Source organism: Lissotriton helveticus, chromosome 4_1, assembly GCF_964261635.1.
Source record: "Lissotriton helveticus chromosome 4_1, aLisHel1.1, whole genome shotgun sequence".
NCBI lineage: Eukaryota > Metazoa > Chordata > Amphibia > Caudata > Salamandridae > Lissotriton > Lissotriton helveticus.
In genome coordinates, this window is record NC_136063.1 from 1,006,488,742 (window position 1) to 1,006,516,060 (window position 27,319).

Genomic DNA, 27,319 nt, shown 5'->3' on the forward strand with positions numbered 1-27,319 from the left:
CTTCACCACCACCCACCCTTAAACCCTATAATTAACCTTACCTTTAGAACTGTCTATTCCTAAACCCTAAAATAACCCTTAATTCCTTTTACCACTCTCCTCCCATAAACCATAAAACTACCCGTACCTTCCTTTGCCACTACCCATCCCTAAACACTAAAACTGCCCACTTACCACCCTTTATCACTAGCCACCCCTAAAACCTAACATTACCCTTACCTCCCTTCGAGCACAAACCACACTGAAACCTTTTTTGTAAATAACATAATAAATATATTATTACTTTAAAGTACTTATCTGCATGGTAAAGGCATAAATACTTACCTGCATGTGATACTTTCATTCATGTTAAAGATTGTGTGGTAAAAGCATTGCATGGTAAGGCTACGGTGTAACAGCAGTTTCCCTTTGAAATCAAGCCAGTGTAATGTAATCGCACAGTAACTACTGAGTCTTCTGGTGATACAGTTAGTAAGGCCATCAGAGCGCTAGACAACAACTAAGTATGATGCTCTTTTTTTATTCTTTCCATTCAGACCATGACTAGATGAGAAAAACAGTTTGGAAATTGAGATTGGGTGACAAAAAGGGGAACAATTTTCGAGAGAGGTTTTGGGAAAGTCCATATGTGGATTTTTGTGTAATACCTTCTTACTGTCCCATTCTGGATGCTGTGGTACCTTTAAAATGGACGACAAATTGTTATTTTGCCCAGTTTAAATAATGTTTTACGCTCAAATTGCATGAAGTTCTACATTACCTTCCTCCAGCTAACACAAGGAGAGATTTGAGCAGCCAAAACAATGTGATTAAGAGAATGGCATGTCATCAAATGGCTGCATCAGGGCACCAAAATGACCGTCATGAAAGCACTCATCACCAGCAGGCTGGACTACAGTAACACTCTTTACACCTGAACCTCCAAACAACTCTTATTCAGACATCAGACCATTCCAAATACCACTGCAAGACTGATACTCGACCTTTCACCCCAGACCAACATCACACTGCACCTCAAGAAGATTCTCTGGCTTCCTATTCCCAAGTACTGTCAATTCAAACTTCTCCTGAATACATACAAAGCCCTACACAACACAGGAACAGAATACCTGAACAGTCGCATACATTTTCACCAACCCACCGGGCAACAATGCTCTACCTCACTCTCACTCACGAATATTCAATGAACCCGAAAATGCAAACTGGAGGTCGCTCATTCTCCTACATCACACCCAAGACATAGAACAACCTCCCTCAGCACATCAAAGCCTACTCTACACTTCTTGAGCTCTGAAAACAGCTGAAGACCCGGTTCTTCATGTAAGCATCCATGGGGCCTCACACACACACGCACATCTTCCCAAGCGCCTGGAAACCCTCTTGGGTGATTAATGCGTTATGCAAATAAATATAGCATAAGATAACATTACATAACATAACATGGTACCAGTACCATGTACTGTATCATGTGCCAGCAGTTTTCAAAGACATTCAATGCATATTATTTAACATTGCGCTGGGAAAGTCTCATAATGGTATACAGAAGTTGACCCAGTACTGTGCAGTTACAGTATTTCACCCTGCCTGGTTTTCAATATGATTTTGTCAATAGATTTGTAATGAGAACGAAAGTGTCACAACATTAGAAAGAAAGAGAAATAGCGAAATATTCACGGTAAGACATTGTGCTTGGAATGAGCGACACACCATCCATAAGGCATTTCTAATATTATATCATAAGCAAACACTGTTTGCATTGTTTTCCAGCAATATATTTGACTGCAAATTGTATGAAATATGTACTTGGAAATTTTTAAAATATGAGTAATGTGCTGTGTAGAAATAATTTCTATATTTTATGTAGTGTGAATCTCATCAACAAATGTTTCTGTTTAAATCTAATAAAAATAAACATACAACACTCCCTTCATCTTTCATGAAATTCATTATTTTGAGTGACAAAATGACAAAATGATTAGCAGTTAATAAGGTCTTGGTTTAAAAGATCGACAGACACTGCATTACTCATTTAATTTCCGCTGCTCCGAGAGTATTTATTTTCCTCTCAGCTCCCAAGGAATTAATAGTTTCACATCAAAGGACTTCTCGAAAAAAGGGGAGAAATCATTTAAAAGGGACACAGTCTGTGATTATTCAAATTAGATTATATGCACCTTGTATTATATATAAAGATATCATGGTACCGTACAAGTTAATTTCGTTGCAAGTGCTGTCAGTCACTAGAGAAGCAATGTTCACTTACTTTATCAGCACCATTGTGTGGATTCAGATAGTAAAATGATGACAGTATTAACTATGAAATGTGATGAATATCATATAAACATCGAGCAGGTAATAAACTCAAGGATGGAAACTGATTCCCAGCCCAGTTTTCAGATATAGGTATCTGTGCACGTGTGTGCACTCAAACACACAAAGATGAACACATGCATGCGCACACATGCACAGACAAACACACACACAAAGACTATAATGAATACTGTAGAATACTTTTAGAGGCTTTGCAAATATTACAATATAACATATTTTAAATTAATGTTAATGCAATTTCAAACTAATTTCTGCCACGCAAGCCACAGAATTGTGAAATCTGCACAAGCGATTCCAGAAACATTTAGACTACTTGTTCCCTCTGTATTCTAGAAATCACAACTTTCTGGATTCCCATAGTTAATATATTTAAATATAAATATTAACCTTGCAAAGCGAGTGAAATACTGTTTTGTGTTGCAAGTGAGTCAGCAGGTACTTTGGAGTGCGTTGTGACGGGTAGGGCTCCACAATTTTGCTGCACGTCAAAATGCACTTCAGCCTTTTTTGTAGTAATGAGACTGATGCAAAGTGCCCCCTTTATATCACCTTCAGAAACATCCTTTGTCAAAGTTGAATATATATGTACCTATCAGGATCAGTCATTCAAATTGAGCCCCAACAAAGTTCTCCCCGTGACTCTGAGCACCTTCACCAAATCCAGTTATTGTTGTGTTTTCAGAATCAACCCAGTAAGTTCTCATTTTCAGAAATAGTGGTGTTGAGTTGTGTTTACCTGACCAGCCAGTGCCTGCCCTGTGCCTGCTCCCCCACTTACCTACATCTGCATGTCTTTGATCCTATTGGGACATGTGAGCACCGAATGGCCTTTTACCACTTTCATTACAGTTCCACTGTGATGGTACCCTGCCCTGCTCCAAAGTCAACATGTCTATCCAGCAGTAGTAAAGTACCCGAGCTTATGTTCCCTTGACCATCTTTTTGCTGTTATTCAGCTTACCTTTTAGTTTCACTTTGGAGTGCTTACTGTCCCTAGTGGGAGGGCTCAGGGTCCTCTTTTTGAGTAAGATCGCAAGCGCCCCTGAGCGCTCTACCTGAATCTTCCCAGTTTACCTTAACAAGGTCCAGTGCCAAAGATGAGCCATCATGGACATTAGAGAAGCACTGTACAAACATGAAGTGCCAGGTGAACTTTTATACCCAGCGACGCTGCGGATCAGAAAGGACAGAGAGGCCCATGTTTTGTCCCTCCTGCAGAAGCAGTGCCTTAAATGGTCAATGCAGGAATACCACAACAGACTAAGGTGGACAAATGCTCTATGGACCTAATTTCTTCAGAAACGACATAGGAAAGAGACAGAGAGATAGGCCCGTGGCAGACCAACTGAGGTCCGAGTACTATAGGAAGAAGCCCGGCTTGTGGAAGATGTTATGAAATATAGAGAGGTACATGATCTGGCATTGGACACTGACCAAGGTACAATAGACAAAATGAGAATTAGGAGAAGGCATCTACATCTGAAATGATTGTGCATGGTCCTGCAGTAATTCTATTGACAGCAAAGCGTATAACATAAAAATGCCGTTGAGTATATAAGAATGGAAGAGATAATTACTGGTGTTAATCTACTGTAGACTATAGATCGAGACTTGGGGAATGATTGAAGGGTTCGTTGAAACAAAGGTGGAAGAAACGCCAGCCCGATATTGATTTATACTGGAGGTAACTTTGGGTGACAGAACTCATAAATATGCAACATTCTCCTATTTTGCACACACAACAGAGTCTCCGAATTGAACTGAAAGTTGTTGTCCATATTTTGAAAGGTTGTACTGGCAAGCCTGTTGTTCCAGTCTCAGCTTGGGGGTGGGACATAAATCAGCTAGAGTATACCCCACATGGCACGATGGAGCAGTCAAAATGGACACATACCCCCCACTCATGGTGTTGACTGGTCTTCTGAGATGATACACTGAAATATTGAGAGAAGAACCCTGGTCATTAGGAGAAGGGGGTACTTTGGTACCAGACCTGCACATCCGCAGATGTGTGATTAATTTAACTATCTCACCTGGAATGCATGGCAGTAGCTGATGTTATCTAAGTGCCATTGAGTATTTGTGCATTTGAGGTGCAGGGAACTACATATTGCAAGAACCACCGTGTCAGGTTGCAACTGGAGAAGCAGCACAGGCAATAGTGTGGGTAACTTGTAGAGACTGTGTAATCGGTATACCCATCACGGTCTGGAAACCGGCTACCACCAAAGACACCTCCACGACCATGAAGAACATCCACTCAGGAGACCCCACATACCCCTGCCCGGCGCCCATCTCCCACAGAGCCTCCGCCGCCATTTCACCCCAACTAAGCCGGACCGTTAACTCCTCCTTTGAACCTGGCATCTTCCCCGATGACTGGAAGCGGGCAGAGGTCAAACTCCTCCTCAAGAGGCCCTCAACTGAACTGATGGACGTGAAAATCTACCGGGTCATCTCTCTCCTTCCTTTCGCAGCCAAAGTCACTGAGAGACTCGTAAACGCCCAGCTCACCACCTTCATCGATAACGCCATCTTAGACCACTCCCAGTCCGGATTTTGCAGCAACCACAGTACTGAGACCGCCCTCCCACCGCCACGATGACATCCGCATGCTACTTGACCCGGGCCACACTGTAGCTCTAATCCTACTAGACCTCTCTGCAGCCTTCAACACCATCTCACGTCACACTCTCGCAACCAGGATCCACTACGCTGGTATACAAGGAACCGCCCTCGACTGGATCCACTCATTCCTCTCCAGCAGAACCCAAACGATCAGACCCCCCTTATTCTCCAAGCCCACAGAGATCAGCTACCCCAAGGATTCTCGCTAAGCATCGCACTCTTCAACATTTACATGGCCACCCTCGCCGCCATAGTCTGACAGCATGGGCTCAGCCTAGTATCCTACGCCTACGACACCCAGCTCATCCTTTCCTTCACAAAGAACTCTGAAGGCACCAGACTCTGCTTCCAGGAAGGAATGAAGGACGTCACAGCCTGGATGAACAACAGCTACCTCATCCTTAGACCCTCCTCCTCCGCCTGGGACAACACCTGGTGGCCTCCTGCCCTCAGAAACCCACCCACTCTATCAGACCACACCAGAAATATCAGCATCATACCAGACTCCTCCCTCACCATGACCTGCCAGATCAACTCTGTCACGTCCGCCTGCTTCCAATCCCTCTGCATCCTCCGCAAGACAGTGAAGTGGCTCCCCCCGAATGCAGGAAGACCGTCACCCACGCACTCATAACGAGCAGACTGGACTACAGCAATGCCCTCTACGCCGGAATCAACAGAACCCTGCTACACAAGCTCCAAACCATCCAGAACACCACTGCCAGACTCATCCACGGAACACCACAACACAAGCACATGACCCATCACCTACGAGACCTCTACTGGATCCCCGTCAAGAGGAGAGTAACCTTCAAGCTACTCACCAACGCCTACAAATCCCTCCACAACATCGGACTCAAATACCTCAACGAGAGATTCTCCTTCCACGTACCCAAAAGGAACCTCTGCTCTGCCTACCTCACCCTGGCAGAGACCCCGCGCATCCGAAGAACCACAGCAGGTGGAAGAGCCTTCTCCTACATCGCAGAAAAGGCCTGGAACGAGCTCGCAATCAACATCAGACGCTCTGCAACTCTGTACACCTTCAGGAAAAGCCTCAAGACCTGGCTCTGTGACTGAACCGAAGCTGCACCCCCCCTACCGGCGTCTTGAGACCCTCACAGGTGAGTAGCGCGCTTTATAAAACCCTGCTTGATTGCTTGTGAGCTAGTATGGATTTCACTGGGGTACCATATTTTATACATGCTACACACATAGATGAAGAGAAATAGACTAATGAATATTGTGATCATGGTGAAGATGATTTTAGCAAGTATCTACGCCCCAAATGCTATTGAGGTACATACTTCTTAAACAAATTAGCTCTCTAAAATCAAGAAGAGGAAGAATAGAAGTCAGCCAGTCGGAGAAATTGTAGCTCTATGAAAACAATAAGCAAAAGATTGTCAGATTGAAACATGGAACTACAATATAGAAAGCAAGCAAATACAAGTGACAGTAAACCCTTTCAGTGTTAAACAGTGGGCAGGCTGCAGGCACTTGTATGTTCTTGATAAGTCCATAAAATGTCTTTTGCAACTGGGCATCCTATGTTATCTTGTAGGCTCGACCTAATAACAAAATGAAAGTTTTAAAAAATGCCACCACTTAAACCTAGCAGAACTATATCGAGAGCTGTCAGGCACTAAATAAAATTAAATAAAACAATAAAGAAGGAGGGAAATACATTAGAAACCAAAGCACTTAAAAAAGCTAAAGGACTGCCATACCAGCCCTGGTGCTGACGCACACTTATTTTGTCCATATGCGATCCTGGGAAAAAACTGTCATTCACAGGGCAATAGAATTAATCTATCAAATTGGCTGTCCCGTTGTCCAAGCTGTATCCTGGTTTAGGTAGAAGTAAAATGTGAATGACACTCCAACAGACCAGTGGATGATGAGGGCTAACACAAAGTCCCTCAATGTATGAATACGTTGGATGTATTTTTAATGCACTTTATTGACTATATTAGATTGGCAGTCAGCTAAAGCTGCTAGACTATACCTAAAAATTGAAACCAATAAATAAAAAAGACAGACATTCTATGCTCCTATGATGTAGAACAACATCCCTATTAATACCAAAAACATTCCAACTGTCCTGCAGTTCGTGGAACATTCATCTCAAAACAATAAAAATCACTTCTCAAAATCTGGTGTCAGACTGGAGCTTCTGTTTGTGATTTGTAGCCTGAAAACTTTGTTGGTTCATTATGGGTGGGTTGGGACAGGTGTGGCCAACAACTCATTCAAGCTCACGCTTACCCTTTCTTCACCTCATGCACATCTACAAACAATAAAAACATCAGTCCCCTCATTTATGAAAAATGACGCATCGCTGCGTGAAAACAGCGATGCGTCACTTTTCACTGCGCTCTCCCTGCGACATGATTGATGCGCCATATTTATAATATGACGCATCATGTCGCAAGGAGATACAGATACGTCTGTATTTCTGACGTATCTGTAGGCGCAAAAGTGACGCATTGCTTGAGTGTGTCACAAAAGTGACGCAACTCCAGCAATGCTTCCTTTCACATGGGGAAAGCCCCATGTGAAAGAGCTTGCGTCAGTCTTACGCCTGCTGTGAGGCAGGCGCAAGATTTTGACGCAACAGCATCCTAAAAGTGACGCAGTGAAATCTCATAGATTTCACTGCGTCACTATTACGAGGCTTTTTGCGGGTGAACGCCCCTTCTGCATACATTATACCTGACTCAGGTATAATGTAGCGCAGGGGTTTACAAAGTGACGCATCTGCTTAGATGCGTCACTTTGTAAATAGTGCGCATCAGGAGGCATGTTTTACGCCGCCGATGCGTCACAAAAAGTGACGCATCGGAAGCGCAAAACTCACGCAAGGCCTCATAAATGAGGCCCCAGGGGCCTCATTTATGAGAAATGACGCATGGCTGCTTGAAAGCAGCGATGCGTCACTTCTCAGTGCGCCCTCCTTGCGACATGATTGATGCGTCATATTTACAGTATGACGCATCATGTCGCAAGGAGTTACAGATACGTCAGAATTTCTGACGTATCTGTAAGTGTAAAAGTAACGCATTGCTGGAATGTGTCACAAAAGTGACGCAACGCCAGCAATGCGTCCTTTCACCTGGGGAAAGCCCCATGTGAAAGGGCTTGCTTCAGTCTTACGCCTGCTGTTAGGCAGGCGCAAGATTTTGACGCAACAACGTCCTAAAAGTGACGCAGTGAAATCTCATAGATTTCACTGCGTCACTATTACGAGGCTTTTTGCGGGGGAACGCCCTCTCTGCATACATTATACCTGACGCAGGTATAATGTAGCGCAGGGGTTTACAAAGTGACGCATCTGCTTAGATGCGTCACTTTGTAAATAGTGCGCAACAGGAGGCATGTTTTACGCCGCTGATGCGTCACAAAAAGTGACGCATCGGAAGCGCAAAACTGACGCACAGCCTCATAAATGAGGCCCCCGGTATTTTGTGAAAACTGCATTTTTACCTGAGGTGTGACGTCGTTCACAAGCAAATTATAATGCGCACCTTTACATTGACAAAAGGGGTCATTTGTGTGTTCAGACATACACGCTCACAGACACAGGTTCTGAATTTCATCTATACATTTGTATGTCTGCTAAGTATAGTCACAACATGAAGGCGGCCTTTCAGCATATCAAGCTAACGTCTGGTACCACTTTTTTAAAAATTTTGTTTTGAGGCATTGACAGGTACATTTTACCCTGACTGATGTAAGGTATACAGATCGGTGCGCCATACTTATATTAGCGAGAAAAATTACGAGTGTCACAACCCTTGGCCTAGCGTTAGCCAATGAACTATCAATTGTTGAGACTTGGCAGAATGAGTTATTCCCCTCTCTAAGTGCAGTTAATGTGTATACATTTCTCAAAAAGTCAAAACAAGCTGACCTAATAGCGAAGTAGGCAGATTGCAAATGGTGAATAGCAACCAAAAAAAAGAATGTGAAACATACATGCCTGTGGTCATATAAAGTACAAAAACCTGCCCTCCATATTCCGCTAGTGACAATCATTCTTGACCGAGTTTCCTGATCTTTGTTACAATAACAACAGAGTAAAATGCACTTATGTCAAAAGGTTTTGAATTCAGGCCTTGTTAATTCAAGAAACTGCAGAGTAAAATTAGCCCTGATGCTTTTAACAAAAGATTCTTAAGTATTGTCGGTGGAGATAAATTCTCACTCGCGCTCTCCGGTAGACTAGCCACTGACAGATCACCGCTGCGAGTAGTTCATTAAAATGTCAACCTCATGAGAGACTTGCACAATTTATAATGCTTCCTGTGAATAACGGGGTCACATTCATTGGGGAGAGAGCGGCGCAGTTAAAACAATGATGGAATTATTCACAAATTCAGTTAAACAGCCTGGACTTGCTTCAAATCAAATCCCACGTAGGAATCGTGGCCGTCTAGTTTTCAATACTCACTATGAAAACTACTAAATAAGCACGAAAAAGACTTTCTTGAGTAAAGTTAAGCACTTCTAGAAATCATGGTGTACTCCCATTTAGCCTTTTGTTGGCATTTAACGGCTATATTTAGCTCAGGATGCAGATATATGATATTGACAAACGCACACAGGTATATGTATATACTATCTGAAAAAAATAAAGGTTAATGTGGCGTTATACCTAATAGTCTAATGGCACAAAATAAATGTTAAAATTCCCCCAAAACACTGAAATGCATCAGTTATATGTAACTGACATCAGTATAACTTGCACAAATAAGCATACTTGAATGCACACACACACATCCATGCACGCGCATACACACACATATGCACACCCCCCCCCACACACACACACACACACACACACACTCGAGGCCTGTTTACATAGGTTGAAGTTTGAAGTGCTCCAAAATCAAAACCACAATGAGGCAGACTAGAGTGAGTGGTGTGATCTATCACGTCAATTAACATGTCATGCGTGATGTAAGATGTGAGGTCATAAGCAGTGCTTGGCAAGTGCGCAAGTTATAGTTAGCTGCTCACCTCCTGCTTTCCCTCCATTCTCCTTCTGCGTGTCCCTGCCACCACTTCCTCCCTAAACATAATAAAACAAAAAAAAATAAAGGAGAAAAATAAACTACAAATAAAATAACTGACATACGAGCCCTGGCCATACCCCGTGGTGACAGATTGCTGCCCCTGCTCCCCTCCTTTCCGCCCTCTGTTATCTCTCTGCTTTCCCCAGCCACTCTCATCTGCAATCTGTGCTTAACTTGCTGCCGCTATCCACCTCCTGCCTGCTCTCTGTTGTCAGAGTCCATGACCCTGCCCGTTCCTACTGACCTACATGGCCCAATAAGCTTCCACTGCCCCTGCAACTTGCTCTCCATGGCTAGTTTGCTGTCCTGCCCCTGCCACCTCCCCCTGCCCTTTGTTGTCTGAGTCCCTGCCACTCACTCCAGCCATGCACAGTACATTGTGCTGCCATTGACCCTCCCACCTGCCCTGCGTGGGTAGGTTTCTGCCCCTTACTTGCTCCCCCTCCCCTCCTTTGTCTGTTTGTTTGCCCCTGCCCCTCCCTCCTGCCCTCCATGATCTACTGAGCTATCCTTACCACCTCTGCCCTGCACTCCATGGACTGTTGTGTTGACACTGTCCCTACTGCCTGACTTTAAGCCAGCTTATTGCCTCAGCTACCACCTGCCTCCCCCATTCCCTCCTTTGTCTGTGTGCATGGCCCTGCCTCCTCCCTTCTGCTATCCATGATCTATTGTGCTGCTACAGCCCCTACCTCTTGCTCTGCATGATCATCTTGCTGCCCCTGCCCTCCACCGCCTGCCCTCGCTGTCCGTAGGCATGCTACTCACCCCTCCCTCATCCTCTCCACGGTCTATTGATTGCCATCGTACTCCCACCTACCCTTTATGGTCTATTGTTGTGCTACCCCTGCCCTTGATGCCTGCCTTGCATGGTCACATTCTGCTGCTGTAACCTCCCTTTTGCCCTTCATTGTCCAAAGGCATACCCCTACTCCATCCTGTTAGACCTGGCATCATTGGTGTGGGTTTTCCCTGTATTTTTGCCTTTGTCTCCTGTGTTTTTGCTGTGTGTTGAACTTGATTTTGCTGGTCTAAATGCTTTGGGCACTTTGCCACTGCTGTTCAGTGCCAAAGTGCAAGTGCTCCCTTTGTAAATTATTGTTATGGATTGGTGGTTCCATGATTGGCATATATGATTTACTAGTCAATCCCTAGAGCAGTGCACTGTGTGTGCCCAGGGCCTGTAAATCAAATGCTGCTAGTGGGCTGCCACACTGATTGTGCCCCCACATAGGCAGCCTGTATGTGTAACTCAGGCCTGCCATTGCAGAGCCTGTGTGCAGTATGAGACTGCCATGTCGACCTGGCAAGTGCACCCACTTGCAAGGTCCTAACTTTTCACTTTCTTACATGTTAGTCACCCCTAAGGTAGGCCCAAGGTACCCCTGTGGGCAGGGTGCAGTGCAATGTAGGACATGCCCTGGTGTGTGTGGCATATACTGATAGTGAAGTACTGCCAATTTGTTTTCACTATTGCAAAGCTACCTGTTCCCGTAGGATAGAATGGGGAGTTTGCTTATAACATCTTAAAAACATAACTACCCCTGGAAACAAGGTAGGAAAATAAAGTTTAGCATGCTTGAACTCAGAATGTTAAAATGCATCTTTTAGTGAGGTTGATTTTTGCATTCTGTGTTTTAAAATACTACTTTTAGAGAATAGGATTTTTCTTGATTAGCTATTCAGTGTGCCTCTGCTAGGATGGATGTGCATTGACTGTCTGGCTTTGGGGTGACAGGGGCTGAGGGGGTTCAGTGGCTCGAGAGAGTCTGGATGAGTCAGGGCTGGGCTGACAAGACCTGGGCTATATTTAGAATAGGGGAGGAGATTTCTTTTCACCTGAATAGGCCTGGTCTGCCTTCCACAATGCTGTCCCCACCTCCTGCTAGGAAGCTGCACCAACGAGGACAGAACTGGTTTTGACTAAGCACAGTACTTCTCTGCCACCAGAGAACAAAGTATTATACTGTATAAAAAGAGGGGACCAGACCCCAGACATTTAGATCACTTCTGGGAAATCAAGAGTAACCTTTGCCAAAGATAAGACCTGGAGAAACTGAGGAGGGGTGCTGCCCCTGTGCTGTTTGCTGTCTGGGGTTGGACTGCAGTGGCTACTTTCTGCCAAGGAAAGGGAAAAGGACTTTGCTGTTTGCTGTGTCCTCTGCTTGAGGATGATCTCCAAGGGCTTGAAGAAGAGCTTGCCTCCTGTTCTGAAGTCTCAGGGACACAAACACTTCACCCCCAGCTCCCCTGAACTTTCTTGCTAGGAATTGAGATCTGCCAAGAGGTGCCTGTTGCTGTTTTGGGCCTCTGGAGGTTGTTCTGGCTGGTGGGAGTGAAGAACTGTAATCTTCATTCTCAGGGAATATTTACTAATATAACAAAGAACTTAGCACAGAAGCTGAAATATGAAAAGGCATCTTTATTAAACTTAATTAAGTGAGGCCACGTCACACACAAGCCTTCGCAACTGAATGAGGTAGTCTGCAGAGTACAGAAAGCAGAGGCCTTTTATATGTTTAGGGTTACAAACTTCAGCTTACAAGTAAGGGGCAGTCCTAGCTTTTGCAAGCATGCAAAAATGCCTAACATTCCTTCTTACACAAGCCGGCCAAACCCATAATAAAAGACCACAACTTATCTCGTAAACAGGTCATAAAAGAAGGAACAGAAACAGATGAGAAGTAGGATAAGGAGTGTGTATGTGCATACCAAACTTTACAATCTCCTGTGCTCTGATCCTTAATCTTGATCAGCTACTGGGCAAGGAACTGGCCTAACAAGGTCAGCTTCAGGCAACAGGGTGAGTTCACTCAGGTCATCTAAAAGTCAGCTAAAGTCATTGGCCTATGTGAGGGCAACCACAAAATGGCTGCCATGCACTAAATGGAACCCAAGGGTTCAGATTGAAATCTTCAAATACACAGTGAATCCATCGGTGTAACATGACAAAAACACTCATACTTGCTGAGCTCCCTGATTACGGTTCGCTGTTACCAAAATCGTAACAGAACCACAACCTTTATGGCCCAGGTTCAGAATTCACGGAACCTCAGGAGCTGGAAAAGCAATGCAACAACAAGAAGCATGACTCATCTCTGCCCCTTTCCAACTCATCGCCAAAGAAACGGAGCAGCTCCTGTCAGCGGCTCGAGAAATTGCTGCAAGCTGTGTCCAGTGCACCGGTCTCCGAAGTCCGAGATCAACGCACTGATTTTGATTCTAGCCCTGCTGTGCAGGTGCAAGAAACCACGCATTGTCCCAGATTGTCGCATCACATTGAGGTTTCAAGTCTGTTGCATTGTTGGGGGACGCAGTAAGAATCCGACGCATCACCTCCCCACGCAGTAAAAAAAGACACATCCCCTCCTCTCCAGTAAGGAATCTACGCATCACCTCCCCTACGCAGCAGTAGGGAACCAACACATCACCTCGCTGAAGCAAGGAATCGATGCTTCACCTTCCCTGAGTGTATGAAACTGACGCATTACCTTCCCTGTGCCCCTTTTTGTTTGTGTGTGTGTTGCATCCAAGGTAATTTGTGTGAAAAGTGTTGCATCTGCTTTTTGCTTTGAACTGAACTATTTCTACCATTTGAAAGTCATATTTGTATTAGTGTACTGTGGATTTTTGGTCTTGTTTTGGTTTAGATAAGGATTACGTATTTTTCTGGTGTCCATTTGTAGTGTTTTCACTAGGTTACTGTATGTGTTCACAAATGCTTTATACACTGCCTCTGAGATAAGCCTGTCTGCTTATGCCAAGCTACCAAGTAGGTGAACAGGGTTTATTTTAAAAGTGTATCCTCCTTACCCTGACTAGAAAGAAGGCTTCCTACTTGGACACAGGTACCTACCTCTGCCAACTAGAGACCCCCATTTCTAACACATCCTTTCTTCCATCCATGGTCTGTTGTGCTCCCACTGCTCCTCTCGCCGACCCTCCATTGTTCGTTGTTCAGACACAACCTTTCATCTGTTGTGCTGCCACCGTCCCACATGCCTGCCTGGCATAGCCAGCTGCTGTCTCTGCCCCTGGTCCCTCCCTCTGCCCTCCATTGTCTGAGTCATGCCCCTGCCCTCTCCCTCCCCACAGTGTTTCAATAACCAACTAGAGTGCTAACATTCTGAATTTAAGAAGAAAATGTGGCACACCTGGAATAACCTTGAAGGAATCAAAACTGTAAAGCCTAAAGAATTTCCTTAATAAATTAAACTTTATTCTGCAAGTAATTTTAAAACTTAGGGGGACTTCTCTCTCTTCCCACCCTGTTTAAAAATCACTGCAGTCCATACCCGTTGGCGCCCTTACATACTTCTCAGCAACTACTACGGAGAATGTGAGAGTAGCAAGGAGTATGCACTGCAAAGTGATATGCTGTGGTTTCTAAAGTTTAGAAATCACTGCATGCCACTTGGTAGTAGCACTGCAAAGTATGTTAGGGTGCCAAGTGGTGTTTGGCTGAGATATTTTCCATGCATCCATGTTGGGACCCAAGCGTGCATTTTGTGCTATGAAAGTAGAGCTAAATGCCCACTCTGCCCGTCATGGAATTTTGCGGAATCTCATGGGAAGTAATTCTGCTGAGTCAAATTCTACCAATTCCACCCATTTCCTCCTTCTAATATGACATAATTTTTGTTCATTAGGACACTGTGCGAGGCTGCAGTAGAACTCTGAGGAGTCAAGTAACAGGCTGTTCCTGCTGTTGGTAGTGTATATTTTACTCAGTAAATTACACTTTATTATCACACGACTGAGAAAGATAGTATGAAATTACATGGAATATGGACTCACATTAGCTTAAGGACCACCTTCCATAACTTCCATGAAAAACTAATGAGAGAAAACAGTATTCCCTCAAACAAGGTTCATCAAATCCAAATATTTTTGTTATTCATTGTCTGGACACCAGTACCATGTCCCTGAGTCCTATAATACCTGCCACAGTATATTGTTCAGGTTGTAACCAACCAATCAGGATTGACTAGACCCTTTAATGTGACCAGTCCAAACGTATCTCAGCATCAAAAGTCTAGATATCACTCTTGTTTGAATCTATATTTCTTGACAATGTCTTAACAGACTTGGACCAAATCACAAAATGCACTCTTTCTGAGTAAGGATCTAGCGTTCTTCCATGTTTGGAGTAATTCTGTTTAGCTGTTTTTCTCACCTGAGCTTCCAAGCCAGGTCTACTCTGCACTGGAACAAAAGCAACTCAAGACCCATCCGGTTTGATTGGGCCTCTTCAGTCTGGCTCCAGTGGCACAGTGAGCAAGGGGTCTACATCTGGGCTTACCGTTGGCCACTTAAGGAGTTACATGGAATACATAAAAGAGCAATTGGTTGTAATGTTTCCCTGAGCGAATGATTACACTTATTGCAAACATTACTCCTATCTCCATTTATGTGTTTGTTGTAAAAACATGAGTAACAAAGTGTATGCTCAATAGTGGGTCTCTTGTTCCCTGTGCCACTGCAACCAAGCAATGCTCAACTGTGGCCAATCAAGCTGAAACCAGTCTTAGGGTGCTTGTGTTCTGGTTCACAGAGAAGCTAGCTTGGCAGTTGTGGCTGAACTATTCCTATTGGAGCATTACAAAAATTGATTGACAAATGGCTAGGTTTAATCTGAGGCTGTAAGGTGGACAAAAAGAACAATGGGTTGGAATGCTACAACCAACGATTGTTAGTGTTTGGTCTTATTGTGAGCATTCCTCCCCTCACTTTTTGTGTGTTTACCCTGCAATATGTACACACTCACAGATTATATATTGGATGCCCATTTTGTAGTTTATTGATGTTACATATTTATTTTGGAGTCGTTAGGTTAAAAAACCTGGTTTCATCAATTTGCTGATAACAATGGCCACTGACTGGACTTAAAATATTCAGGTTTTGTTTACCTTTCCTGAATATATTGCTCATAAAACAATGGACAATGGTGAGGGTTAATGTAATTAAATGATTCTGTGCTTGCAATGTTTACCTCATAATTTTTGATATGCTGCATTCGGCACAAAATTTGCAGTATAATTAGCATAATTCCCAGATTTCACAAAAAAATGTTGTGTCTAGCATAAATAGATAGATGGGGGAAACCTTTCTGCTTGCTAACCTGTTCAAGCCTGACTTGCCATTCTGACTCCGTTTAGTGCCTGGGGAGAATTGTGTCATTCGTGGACCCTCTACCGCTTGTCTCCCGCCGCCCTTCGCTCTCCTGTCATCAGAGCGGGGCTGCCGTGTGGAGACGAGCGAGGACTGAACCACAGCCCCCAGAAGCCCCAGCGCTCTGCTGCGTCACCTGCTAGCGCCAGGAGGCGCTCAAAAGCAGCATCACCACGGTCGAGTGGGGGAAACCTTTCTGCTTGCTAACCTGTTCAAGCCTGACTTGCCATTCTGACTCCGTTTACTGCCTGGGGAGAATTGTGTCATTCGTGGACCCTCTACCGCTTGTCTCCCGCCGCCCTTCGCTCTCCTGTCATCAGAGCGGGGCCGCCGTGTGGAGACGAGCGAGGACTGAACCACAGCCCCCAGAAGCCCCAGCGCTCTGCTGCGTCACCTGCTAGCGCCAGAAGGCGCTCAAAAGCAGCATCACCACCGTCTCGCGGGACGCCGGGCGAAGCCCGGGCAAAGGGCGGGCCGTCTGTGGCCGTCCGAGGCTGGCCTAGGTTGGGTTGGGCTAGGATCCCTGCCCGAAATTTCCTGCGAACTCTTCCTGGGCACAGTCTTGCTTGGACTGCATTGAGTAACTGGTATAACTACTGAGTCCTGTGAGTAAACACATTGTTCTGAGTGTATTGCCCATTCTATCTATGCCCGGAAAAAAACTACCCCCAGTCAATAATACCATGGACAATTATCTCTTCCAAGTTGTGGCAAAAATAAATAGCGACAGGAGATCCTCGTTGGGATTGGATTCATCTAATCAATCTCCTCTGACCGATAAGGAGATAGAGGATCCTTTTGCATTAAATAACAGTAGCACATCTGGTGTGGTACATGATTCTCTTAGTGATATAAACACCATTCAGCCTAGTGGTATCGTGGCTCTTACTGAAGATAGTAGTGACAGCGAAGTGGAGTCAGTGATCTCCACCAATAATGAGTCTCCTCTCCCTGCCCCAGCCCCTGTTCCAGTCCCGAGGGTTACAGGGGGCAAAGGAAAGGTTATGCCTAAACGGGAGGGTTTAAGGTCTGGTAGAAATAAAGTTGCTACCCCACCAAGGAAAATACTCGAGGAGCAGGAGGTTGATCTGACTAATGAAGCTTATGTGACCCTCTCCAATGCTCAATTTAATAATCTATGGAGCATGATGGATATAAAAATTAAAGGTATAGTCAAACCCTTGGTTAGTAAAATAGACAAATTAACCGCTGAGGTCAATAGATTGGGTGGTTTATTAGAGAAAACTCTGGTGGAGGTAGAAAATCTGCCTGAAGAAGTTGTGACTAGGGTAGAGCCATTAATGAGTAAAACACCCTCTGGTGAAAATTGTGGATTTACTCCTATCCCTGCACCAAATCCGCTAACGGTACCACTGACGAATCCAGTAGGTACTGTTCTAGGTGTTGTACCCCCTGTTCCTACCACTGTTGATTTCAATACTGGGAAAGGGATTTTTGACCTTGTGGTAGAAGCTTCTCCATTAGTACTCGTTCTTGCAAATGTCCCCTCATTGGTACCTGGGGAGGTTGAAACTACATCATCTTTAGTACACAAATCTTTTTCGTGGCTTACTAACAACATGGTAATATCTCCTTGGGGAAGGCAACAATTAGCCGAAGAACTTGTAAACGCCAGAAGGGTAGAGTGGATTGGTAATAGGGTCAAGAGGTATAAGGGGGATTGTGTTGTCCTTAGCTTCTCTGACCCTGAGGTATTGTCAAACATCTTGCCCAACATCTTACCTCCACAGCGAAGATCAACTACGATTGTTCCATTGACTTTGGATTTTTTCTACCCTCGGAAAGGAAGAGGCCCGAACCCTAGTATTTTGAGAACAAAATGGAATGTGGTGACCAAAAGGGGTAGTAATGATGTTGTTTTTACTGAGGGGGGACTAGGTTTGGAAAATAGATTTTCTGCCCTCTCAAACTTGAATGCCTGCGATTGACTACCATCTAACCCTAAGCCTTTGTTGCAAACTACATTTGATGTATGCACTACAAGGGAACTTGGTGATCTAGTAGGCGCTCGAACTGAGAATGTTAACTCTGTGGTCACGGTTGGACCAATCAATGAAAATGTAAATAACAATGGTATCGATGACATGGTGCTGAGTGGGTTTGTCTCTAGTCCTAAACTTGAAACGGCATATGGTACTGGGAACCTATTATCCTGGAATGTGGCTGGGCTATGCTCCAAGCTGGTCTGCGGAGACTGGTTTGGGTTTGTTAGCAAGTATGATGTTTGTATTTTCCAGGAGACATGGGCCTGTGATCCTGTTTTTGCTTTAGGGTACTTAAATTTCTATGTACCAGCCATCAAGGGCCCAAAAGGGCGTCCGATGGGGGGCCTTACTATATGGGTCCGACAGTCCCTAAAGGTTGTAGTAAAAAGTGTGGCGCTTGATCAAAAAGATATCCAGCTCATCAGGCTTATGAGTGATACATCCACTTCCCTTGATATCTACAACATATATGCCAGAAGTGGAAATACAGGAAAATCTGGGGTCCTTCTTACCCTGTATAATTTACTTGAGACACACTCTAGTAGTAAGAACACAATAATTGCAGGCGACTTAAATCGTACGTTTGAACCTCTAGACACCGGCGAGGCTTCCTTAGGTACAGAGGAAGATAAGCAATGGGATATTCCCATATTAGATACTACTCCAGTAACTCGCTGGACTGAGGATATTATAGGTCTAAATGCACTGTGTCTCGAACATGGGTTAAGAGCTCTGAATGGTAGGACAAAGTCAGACAGAGTACCAGCTATGACTTTCAATAATGGGAGACACAAAAGCCGCATTGATTATGTCATTTGTAGCATGCCCCTTTGGTCAACTGTTAGTGATATGGTTGTAATGGAAAGGCTTGAGAGTGACCATAACCCTCTATGTGTTTTTCATAAATGGTGGCTGTCCGATGGTATTGTTTCTAACTCCCGTGATGATTTTCTACCCCCATTAATTGTACCTACAAATGACATGCGTAGAGGCATAGCCAGCCAGCACTAGCAAGGCGCACAACACATGTCGCGGTGACCACAAAACGGCGGCTCTAAGCACCCTGAGGGAGTGATTTTCGCCTCGCATTCAGGATAATATTCCCATGATTGCCTATTAAGCATCTGAATACTGCACAAGTAGTGTAAGTACAATTCTGTGTGTACGTCCTGACGAAAGCTCCACCGACCCTTCTGGGCCTTTTAGGAGCTGAAACATGTTGATTTTTAAAAACAACGTATATGATAATCTGGTCACACGATTATCGAATATATCCATTGGTTTTTAGTTTACAGTATTCACCTTCTTTATTAAATTTGTTTCTGGTGCTTATACTGTTTTTTAACTATACCCTCACTGGTTGGCCATTGTACCCATCTATTTTTTGATCTCTGGACACTTCTACACTTTCCAGAGGTGCCTCGGGTGAGGCAGGCATACCTTACATTTGACTACCCAATGACTATGCCATGTCGCTAGAAGAGGGGCGGACAAACAAATATACCGCATCGTAACAAAAAACTTCTGGCTTCTATGAGGGTTGTCAAAGTGAACCAATGGGTTTGTAGATACAAGTGTCCTTTTCTACTTGATTACTTAAATATTGTCCTTGGGGAACTGAACGGGACAACTATTCCTCATCCCCTTTTTGATGAACGTGAGGTGGACAAGTGTCAGGACAGACCAGCAGGTCTTAGAAAAAATAGGAGTTGCGACTGACAAGGCTATCATGGCCCTAGAGTTTGTGGTAGGGGATCCTCCGGGTCAAGATGACATTACAAAAGTACATGAGAATTTCTTTAAAGAAATTAAATGTTACTTTTTAAAACCTGTAAATAGAAAGAGGGTATGTGCTTATAGAGCTGCCAAGTGGTATAATCATGATTGTAAGGTGGCACGAACCTCTTTGGGAGCTGCAATCAAGAGCAAAAACTTGGGGGCTATTCGATCTGCCAGGAAGAATTATAAAATTTGCATTGCTAAGGCGAAAAAAGATTGGGACGAGGCCCATTGGAATAAGTTGAAATGTGCAAGTGATCGAAAACATTCTAGATTATTTTGGCACATTGTAAAATGGGGTCAAGAAAGGTCTGAAGAGCCAAGTAATAACAATGTCCCACAGGATGCCTGGGTCAAATTCTTCAGTGACCAGTATGCTACTAGGGACCAGATTGTAACTAGTACCTGCCCTATTCATTTACTTGCAGAAGACAATGTCTTCACGCAGAGTGAAATACTGTCTGCCCTCAAAACTGTACATAGTGGTCGTGCTCCCGGCATTGATGGGGTCCCAGCGGACGTTTTTCTAAACGACACTGGAAGGTGGTGTAAATATATTTACTTGCTAATAAACCACATTACCAAGGGTGCAGATATCCCGGTATCATGGCGGGGTGCTGTAATCGTTCCTGTGTACAAAAAGGGAGATCGTGCCCAGCCTTGCAACTATCGCCCAATCAGTTTAATTGATACTGTCCAAAAAATTGTGGGACGAGTGATTGTAAACAGATTACTCGACTGAGCAGAGGAACACAATATTTTATCTCCCTTTCAAGCTGGGTTTCGCAGGGCAACTAGCACTGTGGATCAAGTCTTTCGATTCCAATTGATCCAGTGGAGGACCGTGGTGCTAGGTGGAGGCAGTCTTTATGCGGCATTTGTCGATTTGCGGGCTGCCTTCGACCTGGTACCAAGGGCGAAGCTGTGGGAAGTGCTTGCGGCTTTAGGGGTCCCTGGGGTCTTGCTGACCTTGATCATGAGATTACATGAAGGTACGTATGCCAAAATTCAATGGGGTGGGTATGGTAATGACACTGCCGAATTTCCTGTTGAGCGTGGGGTTCGGCAAGGGTGCTCAATGGCACCAACACTGTTCACCCTTTTCATTAATGGTATTGTCCCCCGCATGCAATCACAGGCTGTGGATGCTCCTTCTCTTGCAGGTGTAAAAGTTCCTATTTTAATGTTCGCCGATGACACGTTAATTTTATCTAAAACCCCAAGTAGTTTGCAGAAAGCATTGGCCATTTTTGATAAGTTCTGTGGGGATCACGGTCTGGAGGTAAATGCGTCAAAAACTAAACTCATGGTTTTTAATCCACATAGGAATTTTAAATCTAAAATTATCATGAGTGGACGCATTCTTGAGGTTGTAAAATCATTTACTTACCTGGGGATCCATATCTCTAATGATAATAGATGGACCCAAAATTTAAATATTGCAACATTAAGGCACAAGCAACTAGCTGGTACCATCATAAAGGAGCATAGGAAATCGCTGACCAAACCGATTAAACCACCCCATATTATATATGAAGCAAAAGCAATTGGGTCAGTATTGTACAGGGCTGAGTTGTGGGGGCATGAAAATCTGCATGAGCTTCAAATTACAGAGAACAAGTTTTTTAGGAAACTTACAGGTACTCCACAGAGTAGTCCGTTATTGCCTCTGAGATATGAGCTTGGCAGGAAAGAAATCTCGGAATTGGGAAAACTACGACCGATTCTATACTGGCGTAGGCTATGGACTACGCCTGAGCTCTCCCACTATGCGGATGGGTTTATTGATGTCATTAAAGCAGATCGCTTTAATAAAATTAGCTGGTTCAAATCACTAAAACTTGCACTATTTGAACTAGGGCTAAATACATTGTGGTTTGATCCAGCTGGGGCATCATTTCCCACTAAGACAACCCTAAAAAATATTTTCTGGGAACGGGTTGCTAATAGGAGTTTGCTCAGTACTAACAGCGGGTCCATGACCATCAGCTTTCTCGAGGTTAAATTGTTCCCTGTATATGAATTGTATTGGGATTACATATCCAACCCTATGGACAGGAAATTGTTCTTTCAACTGAGGGCTGGCTCTCTCCCTCTCCGCTATTTAACATCTAAGTGGAGGGTAGGAGGTTCAGCTACTTGTCCAGTCTGTGGGGAAGGAAACGAAACCCTTGGTCACTTTCTGTTCTCCTGTAAAGTATATTCTGCTCCAAGGCGAGTCTGGTTGGCACCTATGTGCAAGAATTTGGGTACCAAAAGCAGTATGGTAGCTTTGCGTATTGTTGGGTCTACTACTCTGACTTGGATTATAATTGCCACCGCTAAGTACCTGGGGTGGGCGTGGGTATTAAGGCAGAGATTGCTAGTAGTGTAACTACTCTCTGCTCAGTTGTTCAGAGACTGCTAGACTATTGTCTATTCTCTGTATTTGTACAATTTACGTGTCATCTTGAATGAAATCTTGAATGAAATTTTGACGATTTTAGCTTAATGATATTGTAATCTCTTTTAATCGCTATTTTTAATAGTAATGAACTTTTACACCTATGATTATGTATATTTGCTTGGTAGATTACGTGCTTATGTCAAATACGACTTTTGTCAATTTAATAGTTTTTTTAATACGTGTTTGTATGTCTGCTTTTATGAGTAATAACTCGAATAAAGCACTTTTGAAATAAAATAAAGAAATAAAAAATAAAGATGATAAGAAAACTACTAGAGAATTTGCCACATATTCCTATTAGCCTTGACAATGGTAAATCTCTGAAGAATGATTTGGGACTTGTCATCAGGTTGATGAAATCAATATTTCACAGGGAACCGTGAAATCATTTCAACATTTCAGGGTTCTCGCTGAAATATGGATGTTTGTACCCTACATTTGATAAATTATAATAGATTAGCATATTGACTCCACTAAAGTATAATTACGTTTTTGTGTTTCTTTAAATGCCTACAAGAAAAAATCACATCTGTTACTTCGACTTTGAATGATTGTTGTTGAAAGCATAAACTTTAAAATATCTGCCTCTTTTTGAATTTTAATTATCAGCTAACTAGTCATCTATATATGTGCCACCTATGTGCCAAGAAAAAAGCTACCTATTGCTAATGATGATCTTTATGCTCAACTTTCTGTCCTTCAGGATGGCAGAGTACAGTTGGTAAAAGAAGAGCAAACAAATGGACCAATCAGACGTGAGAAATGCTTTGGCTCAAGCCTTCTTCATTTTTTTCATTGTTCTCCTTTACTTCGTTGAAGTTGTGAATATAGCAAAGAAGGCAATTTTCCACATTTTTGCAGAGCTGTAAATTATATTTTCTCTAAGAGCCAGGAGGGATGTCACTTGGTTAGGCCTAAGAACACTTGATTTCACTACAGTATGGAGAGAAAGTCGAAATTAGGTATGAGTATGACTGTTTTCAAGGGGACTCAACACCAGATTATCTGACAAAAAATAGTTTATCTGACCAGGTCAGGTGAGTGTGATGCTCAAGCAAACTGCCATCTTAGTAGCAGTCTCAACCACAACATCCTGTTAGACAAAACATAGGTACAACTTCCATAAGTGTTCAAACATATGACAAGGGTTCCCTTCGAGTACAACTGTAATGCACAATGGTGATATTTATAAGAGCGACATGTAAAACTGTATATTTACATTTACAAACACATTAACATCCAGCATCTAATGACAACTGATCCCCTGATTGCTTTCACCAGCAGTAGATGTATTGTCATCAAAAAACAATATGCGTATACAGATGTGCCAACACGTTGCCATCTCAGTAGCACTCCAGACCTATGCATCAAGTCAGATAACATTTATCCACAATCTTTATACACAGTCTAATTCTGAAGCAAACATCAGTTCAAAACTGGACATGAGGTACCGGTGAGTTCTATTCAAGAATGCTGTTATACCGTGAACGCCAACCTTATTGCCTCATTTGGGCTTTATGAAAAATGTGAACGCTATAGTAGTGCAAGACCATATGGGCTATATATTAAATTCTGTACATTATATACTTCATACCAGGGAGAAATCCAAACTGTGGTTAACAAACCACCACAGACAATATACTGCAAATAGGTCATACACATTTTGAATGTCTCCTCATATGGTAACTGACTTATGTGCCACTGTAGTCATCTTCTTATGATTACCAACATTTTTCTCAATATATGTTATAAATTAATTAATAAAAAAATCCATGGAGGAATTTAAATCGTTTCTTATATAAATCCTGATAGTACTCCTGGAAGGTTTAATTATTCTCAGATGGTCCATCTACTAACTCCCCTTCTTTCTTATATAGTGCATCCATTTTGTTTTTGATCTTCATTTGTCAGAGTTTCCAAGCTAACACTTTCTGCATCTTATCGCTATATTCATAGTTGTGGTTCATGGTAGTTATATAATTTTTTGGGCTAAATTATTAATGCAAAATCTGCTAACTTCTGCTTTAATCAATGAGATCTGATTTTGTAGGTATTGTTCTGGCGAATCACTATTTATGATTGCTCTAGTATGTTCAGGCTGTAGGTTGGCTAATACAAGCTGTCTTGAATCTTCCTTTTAGGTTTTTGTTTCCTAATTGCGTAGCTATGTGTTGGTGCTCGATAGACTATATTTAATGCATCCCAGGACATATATGTTTCTGTAGATGCTAGATTGATAGACAAAAAGTCAGGTATACATTTTTTCATTTAAAACATTTAGTGAGGATCAGCCAACAATGCTCTCTCGAATGTCCCACAAGAATTATTTTATGTATTTTATTGCATGCACTTTCTAAAACTATGGTATTTAGATTGGATACATTTTTAGGAAATTTATAAGTACAAGAACCACGCAAAGTAGTTCTAATGGGCAAAAATAAAATCAATCTGTGTATGTTTTTATGTGAATTAGAGTAAAAGGTGTATCCTAGATCAGTTACATTTAAAGGTCTCCAGGTGTCCTGAAGCCCGTGAGACTGATATGGCTTGCCTTACTTTTTTTTTTTACCTTTATAGTTTTTTGTAGAGCTACGATTGTCTAGGTTGCACTGTTATTCTCCACAAACTATCACTTGAGAGAGTCACTGTGCCAATTCTAAGTTAAGTTCCTTAAATCCCTCTGGGCCATCTCCATTGGGTCTATATATCATACAGAGTGTAAAATTGACTTGATGTCATAGTGAATTCAGGTAGGGCCCATCTCCTCAATATTTCTGTAGGTTTCCAGTGTAAAGGAAGCTCATTTGGTTAATCAGAGATACTTCCCCTTTTGCGGAGACCTGTTGTGATGAGCGTTCATCTACTTTAAATCCCAAGGTTTCACGACAGTATCTCAGAAAAGTTTCCTGTGAGCAGGTCAGTTCACATATGAATAATTTGAGCTATTGTGTCAATAATTCTCTTTGATTCAAGCCTTTGAGACCTTTTATATTCAATAATAAAATTCTACGTTTGTGCCAGGGGATATTATTTTTCAATCTGATGCCAAGTACAATTCTCCCTCTCAGACTTAATAATAATTATAGCACTTGAATTTTGATGTAGGGAGACACCCCCAATCTTTTTCCCTACTCAGGTGACCAGCCCACCCCTGAAGTACCAATCTTTTCCCACACTGGAATGTAATCCCCCTCCTCCTCCACCCCCTGCCCTTTGCCTCCACATAGTGTCCAGACATGCAGTGATAGTGCTCAAGTCACTTCATGGGATGGAGGAGCCTTTCAGTTAAGGATAAGCTCACTGGGCCGAGATGGGGTAGCTTTAGATTGTCTGAGGTCCATCCTTGCGAAAAACAATAAAAGGGATCAATGAGTTGCACCACAGGAATAAGAACGAAAAGATGGAATATAGAAGTCATAGAAGATATTTTCAAATAAGATAAAAAATCAAGAGCAAAATCAAACAAGAACTTCATTTATCCTCCTCAGGACAGAGAATCTAAAAACCACTGTGCTTTAACCTCTGATATGAACATATGAAGATCTGAGTATTTTATAAAATTCAGACAGGCAAGGAATGAAAGGAATGCTTGACAATTCTGCTTGAGGATTGATATCTGACATAAGCGCAACTGTATTTTAACTGTGACATGACTGCAATCCAATCTGGCCCAAAAAAGAAACTCCTATATGCTTACTTTCATTTTTGGCAATGATTTCTCATAAACCTTTTGCTGGAGAAAGACATTTCCAAAAAAATACCAGTATTTTCTTGGCTACTGTGTAGGACCTCTACCAAATTGTATCTGTATGAAAGGCATTCTATGAGCTGATGGATCTGTCAATCACCACCCCAGTCATTTAGATCAGGAAAGGCCAATTTGAAGATCTGGATTATAAACAGTTGAACACCGGACCCTTCTGCGCCTTCTCGAATATCTAAGATTCTGACTTTGTTTCCACTCAATCTATTTTCTAAATTTTCCAGTTTCCATTGTATGTCTAAAATGCTGGTCTATTGAATGGCTTGAAAACTATCCATTTCAAGTTCTAGGGTACAGTCTTCCAGGTTGCAATACTGGATCGTTGACTGTCATGTTGACTCTTCTCTCTATGCATTGTAATTAATCAAAAAATAATCTTCAGAGTAACTGAGTGCTCATCTTTTACTAGCTTGATCTGTTTCCCGATGCTGGTCAGTGCAAGGAAACCATTAGATAACTGAATTATCACATATGAGTGATATTGCTTCTAGGGCCTCTAACTATTTCTCAGCTCAATTGCCACCTCCCTTATGCTTCTGTATTGCCTGGACTGTCAGTTGACAATGCATAACTATCAATCTACTCCAGTCCACTAATATCTTAGGTATTGGATGAGAGATCTTATAACAAAAAGAACTGCTCTTTTATCTGGCGCTGTATTTGCCTCTGACTTTCCATATTTGGGGTATGAATTTCAGCATGTGTAGAAAACCCCAATACTTTGAAGAACGTTCTAATCTTTTAGCAAGTAATCCTTTGGCTTGGACTTGATTGGTGTAGATCTGGTTTGCAGTGTTCTGTTTGGGGGCTTGTATGTTAATATTCTTTATCACCTCAATTGACACCTTGCCCAAATCATACTCAGTCACAAGTGCAACTTCTTCCATTTTTTTACTTTTACTGGGATTTTGAGTTTCACCTGGAGGGCCAGACATAGTTAAGACTACAAAACCCATCATGGAGTGCATGAGATAGAGACTGAAGTGATTTTGTATTCCTAGCTCGATAATTGAACTAACAATATCCTCATCTTGCTGAGTTGCAGCCTCTCTCCCTTGGCCTGCCTGCCTAGTTTCTTCACAGCAAACTCTGACTACAGATCACATTATTAGTATCA